The following is a 17,105-nucleotide window of genomic DNA, read 5'->3' as shown; positions in this document are numbered from 1 at the left end:
CTGACATGTTTTCCTTCCATCACAGCTAAAGCATTTAAAGGGAAACCAGGAGAGATCTAACTAAGAGAGAAATGAGAAAGGACCTATCTCTAGTCTGTAACCAAGAATGGCAGAATATATGGCAAGGTTGTCATTTGTAGAGTTTTATCAGAACCATGATAAACTTGTGGTTGATAGTGGTTGCCTTATGTGAGACTGAGAACCATTATAGTACCCAAGTGAAAACCTCAAGTGTTGGAGGAATTACTTATTGGGTATCTCAGAAACAGTACAAGCACAAGTTCATAGATTTGTTTAATGGGTGGTAATAAATTATAAACCAAACAGCTTGTAATATATTGTCCAGATTGACAACATGTTCAAAAATACCACTAGCAATAGCCCTTAGACTTATATACTGCTTCACAGTGCTTTACAGCCCCCTCTAAGCAGTTTACAGAGTCAGCCTATTGCCTCCCAACAACCTGGGTCCTCCTTTTACTGACCTCGGAAGGATGGAAGGCTGAGTCAACATTGAGCCACTGAGAAAACAGAAAAAAACTGAATAACAGAGTTGGAAGGGACCTTGGAAGTCTTCTAGTCCAACCCCCTGCTTAGGCAGGAAACCCTACACCACTTCAGACAAATGGTTATCCAATATCTTCTTAAAAACTTTTAAAAAGTGAGATTTGAACTGCCAAATTGCACTCAGCAGAAGTAGCCTGAAGTACTGCAATCTTACCACTGCGCCACTGCGCCACTCTGCCCAAACAGCACCCTCTCTCCTATGGGAAGAACCTGCTTTGCCATGGCAAAGAATTCATAGAGACTTTGAAGGACCATTTGTGGGCACAACATTTTACCGGTGTGATACGCATGCTCAGAGGTAGCCAGGGGTATTTCCAATTCTTGAACAACAGACACGAATAAATATCATAGAATTATTAAGACAACTCTTTGCAATAGTAGGTATTTCAAAATGATTAAGGAATCACAATGGACCACAATTTTTAACTAAGCGATTTTAGATATTTCAGGAAAAGAGTGAAATCAGACAGACTCTGACCATCTATAAGATAAAGGTAAAGTCACACATATAGTATGTGCTAGTCGTTCCCGACTCTAAGGGGCAGTGCTCATCTCTGTTTCAAAGCCGAAGAGCCAGCACTGTCTGAAGATGTCTCGGTGGTCATGTGGCCGGCATGACTAAATGTCAAAGGCGCACGGAATGCTGTTACCTTCCCACCAAAGGTGGTCCCTATTTTTGTACTTGAATTTTTTAGGTTTTTCGAACTGCTAGGTTGGCAGAAGCTGGGACAAGTAACGGGAGCTCATCCCATTATGCGGCACTAGGGATTCGAACCGCTGAACTGTTGAACTTTCGATCGACAAGCTCAGCATCTGAGCCACCACGTCCCTTTTCTGACCATCTATAAACTGGACTAAAACCTTGTGAATGTTTCGGTTACATTTTGCGACACAGTTCAAACAAAACAAATTAAATGCCAGGGGATATTTTTTTTAGGTCAGAGTTTACATTGAAGGTTAAACCTTCTCAAACCTAATTAGAGAAATGTTTGGAACAAACTACTAAATTGAACAATCTTCTCACAGTGAAACATGATGACATTTTGCCATTGGACAAACAAACTGTCCTAGACTCCAGAGGATAGAGTAGGAAGCCAAATAGAAAATTCAGAGAACAAACTGCATCTCTTTTTTACACTACAGGTAATCCTTGATTTACAACAGTTCATTTAGTGACTGTTCAAAGTTACAAAATCACTGAAAAAGTGAGTTATGTCCATTTCTCACACTTATGACTGTTGCAGCAGCCCCATGATCACATGATCAAAATTCAGATGCTTGGCATCTGACTCATATTTATGATGGTTGGAATGTCCAGAAGTCACGTGCAACCTTCTGATGAGCAAAGTCAATGGAAAAATCAGTTTCACTTAACAACTGTGTTACCAACTGCAGTAATTCATTTAACAAATGTGGCATGAAAAGTTGTAAAATGGGGCAAAACTCACTTAACAAATGTATCACTTAGCAACAGAAATTTTGGGCTGAATTGTGGTCATAAATTGAGGACCACCTGTATAGGCATTACCTGGGATAACTTTTGAAGATAACACATTAACTAGCTCAAAGTTGACTCAGCCTTCCATCCTTCCAAGGTGGGTTTCAATGAGGACCCAGATTGTTGGGGGGCAATATGCTGACTCTGTAAACCGCTTAGAGAGGGCTGTAAACCACTGTGAAATGGTACATAAGTCTAAGTGTTATTGCTATTAAGGACAACAGAGGTGGAGAAAGAAATTCCATTTGATATGGTCACTGATTCAACTATAATTCCTGAGCTACTATCAGTAATCATCTATCTCCAAAATAGGCATACAAGCTGTGGTAGAAGCTCCATTCTTTGTACTTAAGTTGTGATGCCATATGCACGTATATATAGTATGGAGTTGGCATGGCAATGCTGTGATAGGTATCGCCACCCCTCAGGATGCTGATAAATTTACCATGTAAATTCAAATACAGGTAGTCCTCGATTTATGACTGGTCACTTAACAATGATTTGAAGTTACGATGGGCCCAAAAAAGGTACTTACAACCTGGACTCAAAGTTCCAGTGGCTAGGTCAGTAATAGCGAACCTTTTTTTCCTCGGGTGCTGAAAGCGCGTGCGCGACAGCACGCATTCATGTGCCGACACCCATAATGCAATGCCCCTACGCATGCGCGCACAACCTCTGTTTTTGTACTAGCCTCCTGGGATCAAAAATGGGGTGCGCATGGCCCCATTGCGAACCAGTAGTAAAGGTAAGTAGAACCCACCTGGCCTGGCCCATGGTGAGACAGATCCTTGCATAAGTTTCAGTAATAGTTTTCACCTGGCCTTCTCTCTAGTCAAGATAATTAAGTCATCATTAAAAGATCCCTGCTGAGGATCATTAAGTAGGGATGATATTTATGATAAAATTCTCAAACACTGAAAAAGATCATTTTCATCATAGAAGAAAATAAACAAACTGTGATTCATGTTATTTTTTATTGTCCATCCTTGAGCAGCATTTTGAGGCAGAATATTCTACTTTGGGAGAAGCCATTTGATTTCTGGAAGAAGACTAAAGAGAGAACTATGTTCATTTCCTGCCTAGTTGAGCAAGCAAGGGTATATTAGCTTGTGGAGGAAGGGGAGGTAGAGGTAAGTGACTTTCTGAATCCTCGTCATCACTTGATTTGAAAAATCAGCATAGCTGATTTTTATGAGTACATCAATTAAAAATACTTGGGTTTTTTTTCAAGGCCAGTTCAACCACAAGGAGTTCAATTTTCTGCTATTACAAATTATGAATACAGTAGTACCTTGGTACTCAACTGTTTTGAAACTCATCAAATTTGGTACTCAACGCATTTTGACATGAACATTTGGCTCCTGTACTCATCGTTTGTTTGATACCCAACACACAAGCTAGAACTTGTTGTAGTTGGCTGCCTTGTGACTCACTACTTTATCTCTTTTCTTATGGAAAAAAATTTCTTTGGTACTCAATGTTTTGGTACCTCATTAACGATGAATATTAGGGTACCACTGTAGGTCTTGCCCATGAGGCTGACTTGATGCCTTCTGCACATATAGTCTATGGAATACTCCCCCCCCTATTTTTATGCTTAAAACTACTGCCAAACTCACTTTGTGTAACAATGCAGCCTCATCATACATATATAGGTCGACATTGCACTGTTACCTTTCAGAGCAAGCAGTATTATGTAAATCCTGGACATAAACTGTTTCAACTCCTACCCTCAAAATGACGCTATAGAGCACTGCACACCAGAACAACAAGACACAAGAACAGTTTTTTCCCAAATGCCATCACTCTGCTAAACAAATAATTCCCTCAACACTGTCAAACTAGTTACTAAGTCTGCATTACTATTAATCTTCTCATCGTTCCTATCACCCATCTCCTCCCACTTATGACTGTATGACTGTAACCTTGTTGCTGGTATCCTTAAGATTTATATTGACTGTTTCCCTATGACTATCATTAAGTGTTGTACCTTATGATTCTTGATGAATGTATCTTTTCTTTTATGTATACCGAGAGCGTATGCACCAAGACAAATTCCTTGTGTGTCCAATCACACTTGGCCAATAAAGAATTCTATTCTATTCTATTCTATTCTATTCTATTCTATTCTATTCTATTCTATTCTATTCTATTCTATTCTATTCTATTCTATTCTATTCTATTCTAAAACCCAGAAAAGAAATAAGCAGAACAAATTAAAAGACCTGGAATAACAAAAAAGAGAAGGAAATATAGCTAAATCTAATTGTATAGCCCAGTACAATTCACGACACCTGTCCATATCTTTTTGCCCTTGTTTCTAGTATTCATACCCTGCTTCTTACATGACCTTTTGCTCTAAATTTTCCCCCTTTCTCCTTTTGAGGATCTCATCAATCGTGACATTTCTCTATCTCCTCCTTCCTTTCATCTCATTCATTCTGCCTCACTACATTCTTTGCAATGATCCTTTCCCCTCTACGTGCTTTATACTGTAGTATAATACCCTGTTCTCATTTTTGTAACAATCATTCTCCAAGGTGATTTTTTCCCCCCTCACCCACAACATTTTCATTTTGTTCCAGAGTTTTGTGACTCCAGGTCACATAATTCTTTTTTCATTCTGTTCCAAGCTCCTATGGCCATTCTTCTTCCTTACATCTCCTTTCTATTCATTCTGTCTGAGAGAGTAATCTATCTTCTAATAGTTTTGCATACAAACTCATAGCTTTCCTCCATGTCTGTTTCCCCCAAGCTCTACTCTTTACAGAACCGAATAACTTTCTGACTCATATTGAGCACTTCCATTATTACTGTATTTTTCATTAGTTCTTTGAATCTTTCATAATAAACAACTACACCCACAGTGCTTTTCTATTGTACAAATAAGTAGACTTACATTTAAACCACGTTTTTGAAAGCATCAGATCTTTTACACTTTCCCACTCAAAATATCACAAGCAGCCTATCTGCGCTAATCAAAGTATTCAAGAGCTTTTCATTGGGCAAACTCACAGACACAATATGAGAAGAGTGGTTTAAATAAAAGCTGTAGGATTATGGCTAGGTTTGAAGGTGCTGTGAAGAGATTCAGGGAACTGGGTCAGAACTGATGCCTGAATGATTAGGAAAAAGCCCCGTTGTGTTCCAATAAATAATTCCAATTCCAGTAGCAGAGAAACTAACTGTTGTCCAAACAGTGAAGTTTTCATTGAACAGCAAAACACTGAAAGGAAGTCAGGTTTCTCTCTTGGAACAGGAAAATCCCCAGATCTTGAGCAAAACGCTTTTCATTCTTCCTTCTCTTTAATTTGATCTCTTCAAAAGAGGCAGGCTATCCAGAAATTCTCATTGATTGAATGGAGTCGATGGGTGATTTTCCAGTAAAATATTTCAAAAGAAAACAGAGGCAAAAGACCATTGCATTGTAGATTTGCAAATAAAGGCTTCCCTACCAGCTGAACCCTATTATTCATTTGTGGCATATGAAGACAGTGTGGAAGATTTTGCTCTTCCTATCCAGTTGCCTGTAGCTTATTCAGCTTATAAAGACCCTTGGTAGTACAGTGGTCTAAGGCACCCTGTTATTAAGCTGGTTATTAAGACCAGCTGCCTGCAATTACTGCAGGTTCGAATCTCACCAAGGCTCAAGGTTGACTCAGCCTTCCATCCTTTCTAAGGTAGGTAAATTGAGGACCCAGTTGTGGGGGCAATAAGCTGACTTTGTATAAATATGCAAAAGGATGAAGGCTATTGCTGAGCACATTGTAAGCCGCCCTGAGTCTCCGGAGAAGGGCGGCATATAAATCAAATTAAAAAAAAAAATTCACACTCTCATAGGTGATCAGGTAAATGGCTTTTTTTTGTATATAAATCTAACACAATCCGAAAGGACAGTCACAAAATACATCAGAATTTGTTCCAGCATTTGGGTATCACATCTACACAACAGAATAATCACTTTGACTTTTTGACAAATGAACTTCTCTGTGGAGTTCCTTTTTTTTTTTTTTTTGTATCACTCCATTGTACTTTTGATTATATGTCCTTGGTGACAATACATTTCTGGGTCCATGCACTTCATTGCTTCTAAAAGAAACCCCTTGTTTCAGCTCCCAAAACAATAGAATGCATTCAGTCATGTTCAGAAAATGAGTGACCCATATAATATCACTGAGTAGGTGAGCTTGAGCACTTGACTGTCGCAAGATTGATACCTCTGCAATTGCTGGCAAGAATGTAGTCCTGGAGAATGGGAATGGCCTGACATTGGCCTGCCATGCCTTTTAAACTCTTCCTGTGAACTTGTCAGACTGCAGAATGGATTCCCTGCCCCTTAAGATTAAGATACGCTACTCACACAGACAAACACATGCTGTTTGGGAGCTATAATTGCTCTTGCCATTCTTTGCTTTGTTCCCAGAAGTACAAGTACCACCATCTTAGTCATAAGGAAGCAAGGCTGACATAAATGATGTATTCTGAATGAGTTCTCAATGGCCAAAAATAAACTAAATAAAATAAAATTCCATCAAATCACAATTTCTGATCAAGAACATTAAGTCTTTGGACCTCATGCGCTGGCTGAGGAATTCTTGGAGTTTAACTCCACAAGTCATTAAGTTGCCAAAGTTGGAGATGCCTGTATTAGATCATTTGAGATCAAAATGGAATTCTTCTTGCATTCCAACACAGAGTTCAAGTCCACAAGTCATAAAGTTGCCAAGGTTGGAGACCCCTGATCTAATATATGTGTCTTTTATGTGTCTTAGCTTTTTCTAAATGGTTTGGTCAGTACCACTTTGTCAAAATAGCCATTTAAATTTGCATGTTGAAAGAAACTCATATTTAAACAGGCACATGACTCTGTAAATCATACTTTGAGTGGATTGAAATTACTGTACACATGGACCAAAACAAAATGATAAGTAAAAAAAAGTGAAGCGATCCATTATTCCTATTCATTATGGACTATTTTATTGCCAAACATATCACGATTTCTTCATATAATCAACATGGTAAAATATACTTCATTCATTACAAGTTTAGATTCTGCGGGGTTTTTTTTTCCCCTCTTGGATTTAGGCTAAGACTTCCTTCCAAATGAAACTTGTTTCTGCTTACAAAACCTGTTTTTTTGGCTATCGCAGAACACACTGTGTTGGGCTCCCTGCATTGTTCCACTCCATGGAATGACATGTAATCAGTTTCTAAAAAAAAAAAAAAAAAAACACCCTTTCCTTTTGTTTATACTGTTAATAACAGATGTTGCTCTGCGACATCACACATGCTGTTTAATATTATCAAAACAATTATTCATTTATTCGTCTTTGCACGGTGTGTGCAAGCTGGCATTACAGATCGTGCAGGCATGGCCTTCACGAACGCAGAGACCTGAAATGCATGTCATATATAATAAATCACCCTCCGCCTCGCCACCTCCATCACCCTTCTTAATCTTTGCTCTAAAATGTCCATTCCATGGCTCTTGAAAAACTCCTAACTAGGTGGCAAGCAAAACTTCTGGCAGAGACAGAAACATGCTGAGACGTGAAAAATATTCAGCCTATTTTCGTTATAATGTTTGTAATGACCTTGCTATAGAAAGAAGCAGAGGGGCTGAAAATGTCGCAGCAAAGCAGAGCCCTTGGAAATGAACAATAGAAAAACAGGAGCTGAGGGATAATGCATATATTCTTTTCAGGAATAATATTTGGTAAAATATTTCATAACCTTCCTTTTTGTGTCATCGTCCCCTCCACCACCATATGCATTTTCAGCTCATTTAGGAGCTGGCAACCGAAGACCAAAATAGGTTAGGGGTCCAATCTTGGAGGGTGCTTCTCAGGCTTAGTTCTTCAATAGCAGGAAACAGAACAAAAAACACAAAAATTCTTAGACACAAAGAATTGAGGCCTTTGAACTATGGTGCTGGAGAAGACTCCTGTGATTCCCTTGTACTGCAAGGTGATCAAACGGATCAGTTTTAAAGGAGATCAACCCTGACTGCTCTTTAGAAGGCCACATCACTGGAGAAGAGCCTAATGCTGGGAAAGATTGAGGGCAAAAGAAGAAGGGGACGACAGAGAATGAGGTGGATGGATGAAGTCACTGAAACACTAGGTGTGAGCTTAAATGGACTCCAGAGGATGGTAGAGGACAGGAAGGCCTGGAGGAATGTTGTCCATGGGGTCACGATGGTCCAGACATGACTTCACAACTAACAACAACAACAAGTTGGCACTGGTGATCTACCTGAATATTACTGCATCACTGCACTGTAACTATGATTATTATTAGTGTTTATTATTTTTCTTTTATTTATTAAATTTATTTGATGCCCACCTCAACCACAAGGTGACTCCGGGTAGCTTACAATGTTAAAAGTGTTAGAGGTACTATAAGCATCAGCAGAGGAATTTGCTGGAAAATCAACATCAGTTATAGAGTTATACAGGTAGTCCTCAACGTACAACAGTTTGTTTAGTGACTGTTCAAAGTTACATCAGCACTGAAAAAAGTGACTTATGACCATTTTTCACACCGAGACCAATGGCAGCATCCCCATGGTCACGTGATCAAAATTCAGATCCTTGGTAACTGGCTCATATTCAGGACGGTTGCAGTGTCCTCCTCGGATCACGTGATCCTCTTTTGTGACCTTCGGACAAGCAAAGTCAATGGGGAAGCCAGATTCACTTAACAAGTGTGTTACTAACTTAACAACTGCGCTGATTCACTTAACAACTGTGGCAAGAAAGGTCGAAAAATGGCGCAAAATTCTCTTGACAATTGTCTCATTTAGTAACAGAAATTGTGGGCTCAATTGTGGTCATAAGTTGAGGACTGCCAGTACTTGCCTTGATATTCTTGCTCTTAGGTGTGTGTGTGTGTGTGTGTGTGTGTGTGTGTGTGTGTGTGTGTGATATCATCATTTTAGCCATTGTCTATCTATCCACTGCAGGATGAAGGCCTCTTCAGCATGTTTCCCACCAATACAGTCCTGAGCTTTTTTTTGCCAATTGGGCCTGCAATATTTTTGAATACCGTGGGAGAACCATATCTGATGAGTTAGCCCCAATTTCATTTACCCACACAAGCCCCTTTGCCTCATCAAGGCCCCGATTGTAATATGTATGTATGTATGTATGTATGTATGTATGTATGTATGTATGTATGTATTAGGGGTGAAATGCTCCCGGTTCGGACTGGCTCGGGTGAGTAGGTAGCGATGGCGGCAGGCAGTTCGGAGAACCGGTAGCAAAAATCCCTGCCCCCGCCCCCCATGCCCAGTTGAGCCGCGCGATCATCAGAGCCTTTTTTTTTTTTTAAATGGCTCTGACGATCCAAGCTCTGACGATCCCAGCTGAGTTGCCTGCTAATCAGGCAACTCAGCTGGGATAGTCAGAGCCTTTCGAAAGCATTTTTTTACATGGTTTTACATGTAAAAAATGGTTTTAAAAGTAAAAAAAAAAAATTGGCCACTCCCACCCAGTCACATTACCCCCCCACCAAGCCACGCCCACAGAACCGGTAGTAACAAATTTTAGATTTCACCCCTGGTATGTATGTATGTATGTATGTATGTATGTATGTATGTATGTATGATGATTTTGGTTATGTGTAGCATGTTCTTTAAAAACACTGAGCCCACCTTCAACAAAACCGGTGGTAGAAATGTGCTCCCATTGCAGTTCCAGTGTGAAAGTGTCTAACAATGTCTAAAAAAACCAAGGCTAATTAACCTGGCTCTGTCCTCCTTTCTAATTATCAAATGTGCAGTGAGTTCAAGGCTGCCCCTCTGGCTTTGCTTGCATAGGAAAGCAACTGTTTTCCTTCTCCAAAAGGTTTTGCTCGCTTTTATGACATTATACCGGTGGCCTGATCTAGGACAAAACAACAGAGACTTCAAGGTCATGCAAATGAAAAACTCCAGTTGTGGGACTTAGCAAGGCGGTGAGTTGTTGATTGCAGGAACGGATAAAGATCTCTTGATAGAAACTGACCTTTTGTTTTCTGGGACATTCCTTTGGCAGAGGACTTTCTCAGGTTGGACAAGAGGTCAGAACTGTCCCAATATAGCTAAGCCGGTTCCCATAATTAGAACATTCATTAAACCTTTTGTTTAACATCTTTGTTTTCACTTGAGAAATTCATTAACTGCTAGGTACATTAAAAGATGAGCTTTAGATCTAATGGGCAGCTTAATGTTTAAACAGCCGAAGAGCAAGCTGTAAAATAAGGTGATCTGTGTTTCCACTATGATGCCGAGTAACACAATGGGGCTGACACAGCTGTTCCTTCTCTCCATTATTTCTTAAAGGTCTGGTTCCCTGAAGAAGGTTAGAACTTGGTCTGCCTAGAACCGTGATGGCGACCCTATGGCACGCATGCACAGGTGGCACGTGGAGCCATATTGGTGGGCAGGTGAGCTCAGCTCCGCTGTGCATTCGCACGCCCAGCCAGCTAATTTTTAGGTCTTCTGGGCCCACCAGTAGGCGAACAGGCTGTTTCTGGCCTTCGGAGGGCCTCCAGGGAGATGGGGAAGGCTGTTTCCGCACTCCCCAGGCTCCTAGAAAGGCTCTGGAGCCTGGGAAGAGTGAAAAATGGGTATACCGGGCCCACTGTGTCATCACATGCCAAAAGTGGGGGGAACACGGGGTGGGGGTGGGATGGGGCACATAGAATTATGGGTGTTGACACGCATGCGCGTGAACCCCCCCCACACACTCCCCCCACTTTTGGCATGCAATGGTAAAAAGGTTAGGCATCATTGGCCTAGAACTTTCTTCATATTCTGTTTCTAATAAAGATGTGTGACCATATTAGACCATATAATTGATGAGATAGCAGTTCTTAGATCAGGGATCCTATTCAAACAAAGAGAGAAGAAAAAGAGAAGATGGCTACAGGATATCTTGTATGGTGTGGAAAGATAATTGGGATGGGCCATGCCGGTAGAGTACCATATATACTTAGATTTACTTTTGCCCTTGCTTTGACAGTTAATGTAGATACATTTAGGTTTGAACAATTGGCGGATCTGAATAAGATCCTTAGAGAAGTAACACAAACTCCCAGATGACTCTCTTAAGGACAAATATCTCCCTCTCTCTCTCTCTCTCTCTCTCTCTCTCTCTCTCTCTCCCTCCCTCCCTCCCTCCCTCCCTCCCTCCCTCTCTCTCTCTCTCTCTCTCTCCTGCCCCCAGGAGTAAGCAAGAGCAATGGTGAACGCCTTCTTGCAACATTGTTCATGCCACAAAGAGGTAAGATTGAGATCTTTATTTCTTAAAACAAAATGTCCTCACATTCCATTGTATTAAAAAACTTCTGGAAAATCCCCATTCTTTGTATTCTGAAAGAGTTTTGTGGGATGAATATAGAGGCTTAGCGCTGGTGATCTAAATCCATTTCTATGTGACTTTAAGAATGGTTTGATAAACTTGATGGAGAAATGATCCCAAGAGCAACAGAAGAACAACATGTCTTAGATAATTCTCTTAGCTTTCTTAATGATTTTTTGATACCTTTGAGCTGGGGTGAAATCCCACAAGGTTCTGACAGGTTCTGGAGAACCGGTAGCAGAAATTTTGAGTAGTTCGGAGAACCGGCAAATACCACCTCTGGCTGGCCCCAGAGTGGGGTGGGAATGGAGATTTTGCAATATCCTTCCCCCAGGAGTGGGGTGAGAATGGGGATTTTGCAGTATTCTTCCCCTGCCACACCCACCAAGCCACGCCCACAGATCCGGTAGTAAAAAAAATGGGATTTCACCACTGCTTTGAGCAGATGTTTATGGATAGCCTCTCCGAGAGGACATGGAGATTGTGTGTGTGTGTGTGTGGCAGGTGGGTTTTAAATTAATTCATATAATTATAGTTCTGTTTCTATTCTTACTTTGATTTTTCTTAGCTGCCTTGAAAGCCATTTTTGGCTGGATATCAGGATATAAATTCAAACAATGAGTATTTTATGTTAGACTTTATTTTGCTTGGGTTAAAAATTAATGGGCTAACTAAAAATCAAGAAAAGGAAGATTTAAGATTTAAGGAGGCATTTGACAGGGTGTGGAAAATAAAATCATGTTTGTTCACAACAGCATGCCAGGTAGAATTTTTTTTTAGCTATTTTCCTATTTCACAAAAGAAGGAAAGAAATTTATACTTTTCCTCAGTAAGTTAATATTCTCTACATAGCAACAATATAATTCACAGTCCAAACAGGACAAAATGACAAACTTGGAAGGAATATGTATAAACTGGAAACAAGTTCACATTGTAAAATGAAAGTCAATAAAATATATTTAAATATATGAACAAAATATTTCACTTAAAAGCATTTAAATCAGATTTAATATAAACAACAAATATCAATACTTCCAATTTCCAAGTCATGTATTCATTAAAAATGTTTCTATTCTCTTAACAAGTATTTGGGGAGGGTTTTTGCCCCCCAGAACAAAAAGATATGCTTGCTCTGTTCAGAGGTATTTTGCTTATATGAGTTTATTCAGTGTCTCTGTAATCTCAATTATCCCTATCTTTTCCAGCTATGCTAGAGATTATAGAGTTCATTTTAACAGGGCTGGAAATTGATACACTGCTTGATTTCCAGTTGGTGGCGGTTTTGCATACATTTAGTTTTAAATCTGTTCTATCCTGATTTCTTTCCTTCTTTTATCCCCCAAACAGTGCACAAAAACATATTTAATTTATATGCACTTCCTTTAAAATTCACTTTGTGGTTCTATCTTCTCAGAAGATGCACATAGCTGTATGCGTGTTTGTTCTTAATTTTTTAAACTTTCAATCCTAACTGCACAAAACCAAATAAAAGGTCCAAGAGGCATGCAGTTCAAAGGATAACTGTGCTTGAATCCACATATCCAGCTGGGAGTTGCAAATTACCACATACGATCAACCCAGGTTTGTCCAGCACTCTTACTTTTGGCTACTGGTTGAATAAAATGGACTTCAGTGGACTAGCAGACTCTTTGCTTAGTTCAAATTTAGTAAAAAGAAAAGGAAAGAAAAGAGAAAAGAAAGAAAGAAAATTAATTGTGCTGGGAATTAAATTTGGAACAACCCAGACATGTAACCGTAAACGCACTTAGTGTAAGTACCCTTATAGGAGCTAAGGGAGAAAGGTTTGAGTGGGAGAGAGGAGGCAGTCAGGAAGATAAATGAGCAAGTCTGGTTTATTAATGAGAGAAATTTTCTGCCAGAATTGGAAAAGGAAGCACATGAAATGGCAAAAAGGAAGGAAGGAAGGAAGGAAGGAAGGAAGGAAGGAAGGAAGGAAGGAAGGAAGGAAGGAAGGAAGTGCAATCTGTAAGAGATAAATATATAGGAACATATTTTGAAGAAGAAAGTAGATGCAGGAAGGCAGAGGCAGAAGGAAAAGTAATAAACAAACAAACAAACAAACAAAAAACTTTATTGTCATTGTACGTATATACACAGTATACCCATACAACAAAATTCACATAATACCCAAAGACCATGCCCAACATACATAACAATCCCCAAATACCTCCACCACCACAAATTGCCCACCCCTGAACCACTCAAACATCCACACAACAGATCAAATAATGGTGTCCAACAGCTCACTGATGGTGGCCCTTTAGTTCATTATTGGGTGCAATTATAGCTCTGGGATTAAAACTATTCAGAAAACATGTGATTAGAGTTTTAATTGTTCTATATCTTCTGAAGAAGAAGGAGGAGAGGGAGAAGAAGGAGGAGGAGGAGAAGGAAGAGGAGGAGGAGGAGGAGGAGGAGGAGGAGGAGGAGGAGGAGAAAAAAAGAAAAAAAGAAAAAAGAAGAAAAAGAAGAAAAAAGAAGAAGAAGAAGAAGAAGAAGAAGAAGAAGAAGAAGAAGAAGAAGAAGAAGAAGAAGAAGAAGAAGAAGAAGAAGAAGAAGAAGAAGAAGAAGAAGAAGAAACTGTTATTGTCACTGTTATTGTCTGGGACCTCACCTCAAAGTTAGTCATCAATTAAAGGGCTAGTGGCTACATGTGAGGAAGCCATGTTACCACAAGGCACTCCCAGGGTGAGATGGCATCAGTGGGGGCTGATGGTGGAGCTTTTGGGTTGCAAAAAAAACTAGATGACCACTAGATGCATTGCTGGCTGTAGGCATTTTGAGATCCTAGGCAAAGTCATATTCTGGAGCCCCTATAGTTTGGTTCTTCTTCCAATTGTGTTATGAATGTCAAAAAGGCAGTCTCTTGTTTCTTTCTTCTTCTTCTTCATGTTTTTGAGCTTCATGCATATGGTTTCCAGGTCCAGAAAATTGTTCTAGTTTTCTCTGATGTTTTCATCCTATGAAAGGAGGAAAGATGAACAGATTGTATGTTTGTGCTGTGTATTTTGGAAGGGTTTTCAATTTTGGCACCCACTAAAATTTGGTGCCCAGACATAGAACCACCCCAGCTAGATGGCAGCAACCCATTTGTTATTTCTGTATCTCTTCCCGGATTTAACTGGTATGCACTTACACTGTCTCCCATGCTCATCCATAGCCATTTTCAGCCTGTCCCTCCCCTTCCACTTAATGTGCTACCTGAGGCAACATCTGGGTTCATCTATGGGCAGGTGATGATGGTATAGATTCTACAGCCAACCATGACCAAGTTGGATATTTTCAAAGATGGGACACTTAACTGGAGACACATGTGCCTCTAAACCCAAGGCAGTGGGCCACTTCTGCCTTGACATCAGGGGTGAAATCCAGCAGGTTCTGAGAGGTTCTGGAGAACCAGTAGCGGAAATCTTGAGCAGTTCAGAGAACCGGTAGCGGAAATTTTGAGTAGTTCGGAGAACTGGCAAATACCACCTCTGGCTGGCCCCAGAGTGGGGTGGGAATGGATAGTTTGCAATATCTTTTCCCCAGGAGTGGGAAGGGAATGGGGATTTTGCAGTATCCTTCCCCTGGAGTGGAGTGGGAATGGAGATTTTGCAGTATCCTTCCCCTGCCACACTGACCAAGCCACATCCACCAAGTCACACCATACCCACCAAGCCATGCCCACAGAACTGGTAGTAAAAAAAAAAATGGATTTCACCACTGCTTGACATTATTTTCACTGCTGGATGTTATATGAAAGTATGGAAAACATTGAAATCAGATGTACAAAAGAATTAAAAAGAAAGGCAGTGTCAAATTAAAATTAATTAATATCTCTATTTCAGAAGTGGGTGGTTTCTCTAAATATGCAGCAGAGAAGCCAGTAGACTGTAACATTTTTGACTGCAAGTAAAGCACAAACCATAATACATAAGGTCAATTGTTTGCGGGGGGGAGGGCATAGAGAAAGAAGCAGGAAGGAAGGGTCACAAGCAGGGGTGGGTTCTACTTACCTTTACTACCGGTTCGCAATGGGGCCCGCACGCATGCACGCTCTTCTACACATGCGCAGAAGTGTTCTGATGACATCAGGGTCAGTGGGCGGAGCCTCCCAACGGTTTTACTACCAGTTCTATAGAATCGGTGCGAACTGGGGGCAACCCACCACTGGTCACAAGTATCTTCTACCAGCTCTCTCCTGATTTAGAGGGCACATTTTCTACATGCAGAGAGGCTGCGGATATTTTAAGAGGTCTGTACTGACAACTGTAAAGCAGTGTGCAGTGGTGCAATTCATACCAACTTTGTTTCAGCCTGAAGTCTTATCTATACATGATATATATTCGTAAAATGTAGCCGAGGTATAAATCCAGTGCCAGGTATAAGCAGAGAACTGCAGACCAACCTACAATTTTATAGCCAAAAGGATTTTTTTTCCCCTACCTGGTGCAGAATCTGCAGTGCTGGTTCAACAAACACCTGGAGATCCATAATTTCCTTATTCCACTGAAAGAAGGATTTAAGCCCAGGACTTTATGCTTTCCTTATTGGTTCAATATGTGGAGTAAATCATACTCTTAGGAGGCATCCGCAAACAAGACCTTGTACCTGGAGCTTGAAGGTGATTCCATTGACTCTGTCTATGGCCTCTGGATTCTGTCATTTCATCGTACAAAATCTAATCAGCAAACTTCAGTCGGTTGCCAACTAAGACTGGATTATAATTCATCTGGAAGCCTCTTCCACTTCCTAAATCCAGATGCAATTCCTGTCACCAATGGCAGCTGGCAAATGAGTGCTAGTTCATTTGTTCAAGGACATTTAGAATAGAGATTCTGTCTAAACCTGGCAACTCTGAAATACTGGCCATTCAGGAATTGACTATAGTGTTCCTAAACAGAAGCACAGTTTTTATGTGCCAATGATCCAGTGGAGAATTTGGAAGTTAATTATTTCTAGATTATAGTAAGAGATTATTTCCAAACAGTCCCTTGAAAATAACTAAATCTGGTGGAATGACTGTAGTTTTCTTACTCTCACTGCTAACAACTTTTAACTGAATGTTTGTATTTGCATGTTATAACATAAGAGCATCTTCCTTTTTACAGAAATGATATTTTGAATTGTCTGTCAGTTGACCTTAGTAACAGCGTCTCTTGGCATTGACAATATATTCAGGCACAGACCCAGTGGTGAAATCCAAATTCCATTTTTTTTTACTACTGGTTCTGTGGGCGTGGCTTGGTGGGCGTGGTGTGGCTTGGTGGGCGTGACTTGGTGGGCATGGCAGGGGAAGAATACTGCAAAATCTCCATTCCCACCCCACTCCAGGAGAAGGATACTGCAAAATCCCCATTCCCTCACTACTCCTGGGGGAGGGATATTGCAAAATCTCCATTCCCACCCCACTCTGGGGCCAGCCAGAGGTGATATTTGCCGGTTCTCCGAACTGCTCAAAATTTCCACTACCAGTTCTCCGAACTACTCAAAATTTCCGCTACCGGTTCTCCAGAACTTGTCAAAACCTGCTGGATTTGACCCCTGCATAGACCTTAAATTTGGGGAAGAAACTTGTGGAAGATTGAAAACAGATTGAGAAAGTTAAGATTGTTTTCCAGTTAGCATTGTCCTTAGATATAAAAGACAAGGTCTCAACAATTTTCAGTGGCCTTGTCACAGTCATTTTTATT

At 40.4% G+C, this 17,105-nt stretch overlaps 1 long non-coding RNA gene across 2 annotated transcripts; it reads right to left on the bottom strand.

Moving 5' to 3' along the window:
- Positions 1-13,483: 13,483 nt before the first annotated feature.
- On the bottom strand, positions 13,484-16,521 carry LOC117674124 (uncharacterized). 2 transcript variants are annotated; one of them, XR_009621931.2, is made up of 2 exons: positions 15,429-16,521; positions 13,484-14,390 (listed from the first exon to the last, which is right to left on the bottom strand). It is a non-coding gene; the product is annotated as an uncharacterized LOC117674124 (long non-coding RNA). The 2 variants fall into 2 exon arrangements; XR_004593688.3 differs by having other exon boundaries at positions 15,859-16,521.
- Positions 16,522-17,105: the final 584 nt, after the last annotated feature.

Source organism: Pantherophis guttatus, chromosome 1 (genome assembly GCF_059756535.1).
Source record: "Pantherophis guttatus breed Tessera chromosome 1, ASM5975653v1, whole genome shotgun sequence".
In the NCBI taxonomy this organism is placed as follows: Eukaryota; Metazoa; Chordata; class Lepidosauria; order Squamata; family Colubridae; genus Pantherophis; species Pantherophis guttatus.
This window is presented reverse-complemented; position numbering and strand designations above follow the sequence as displayed.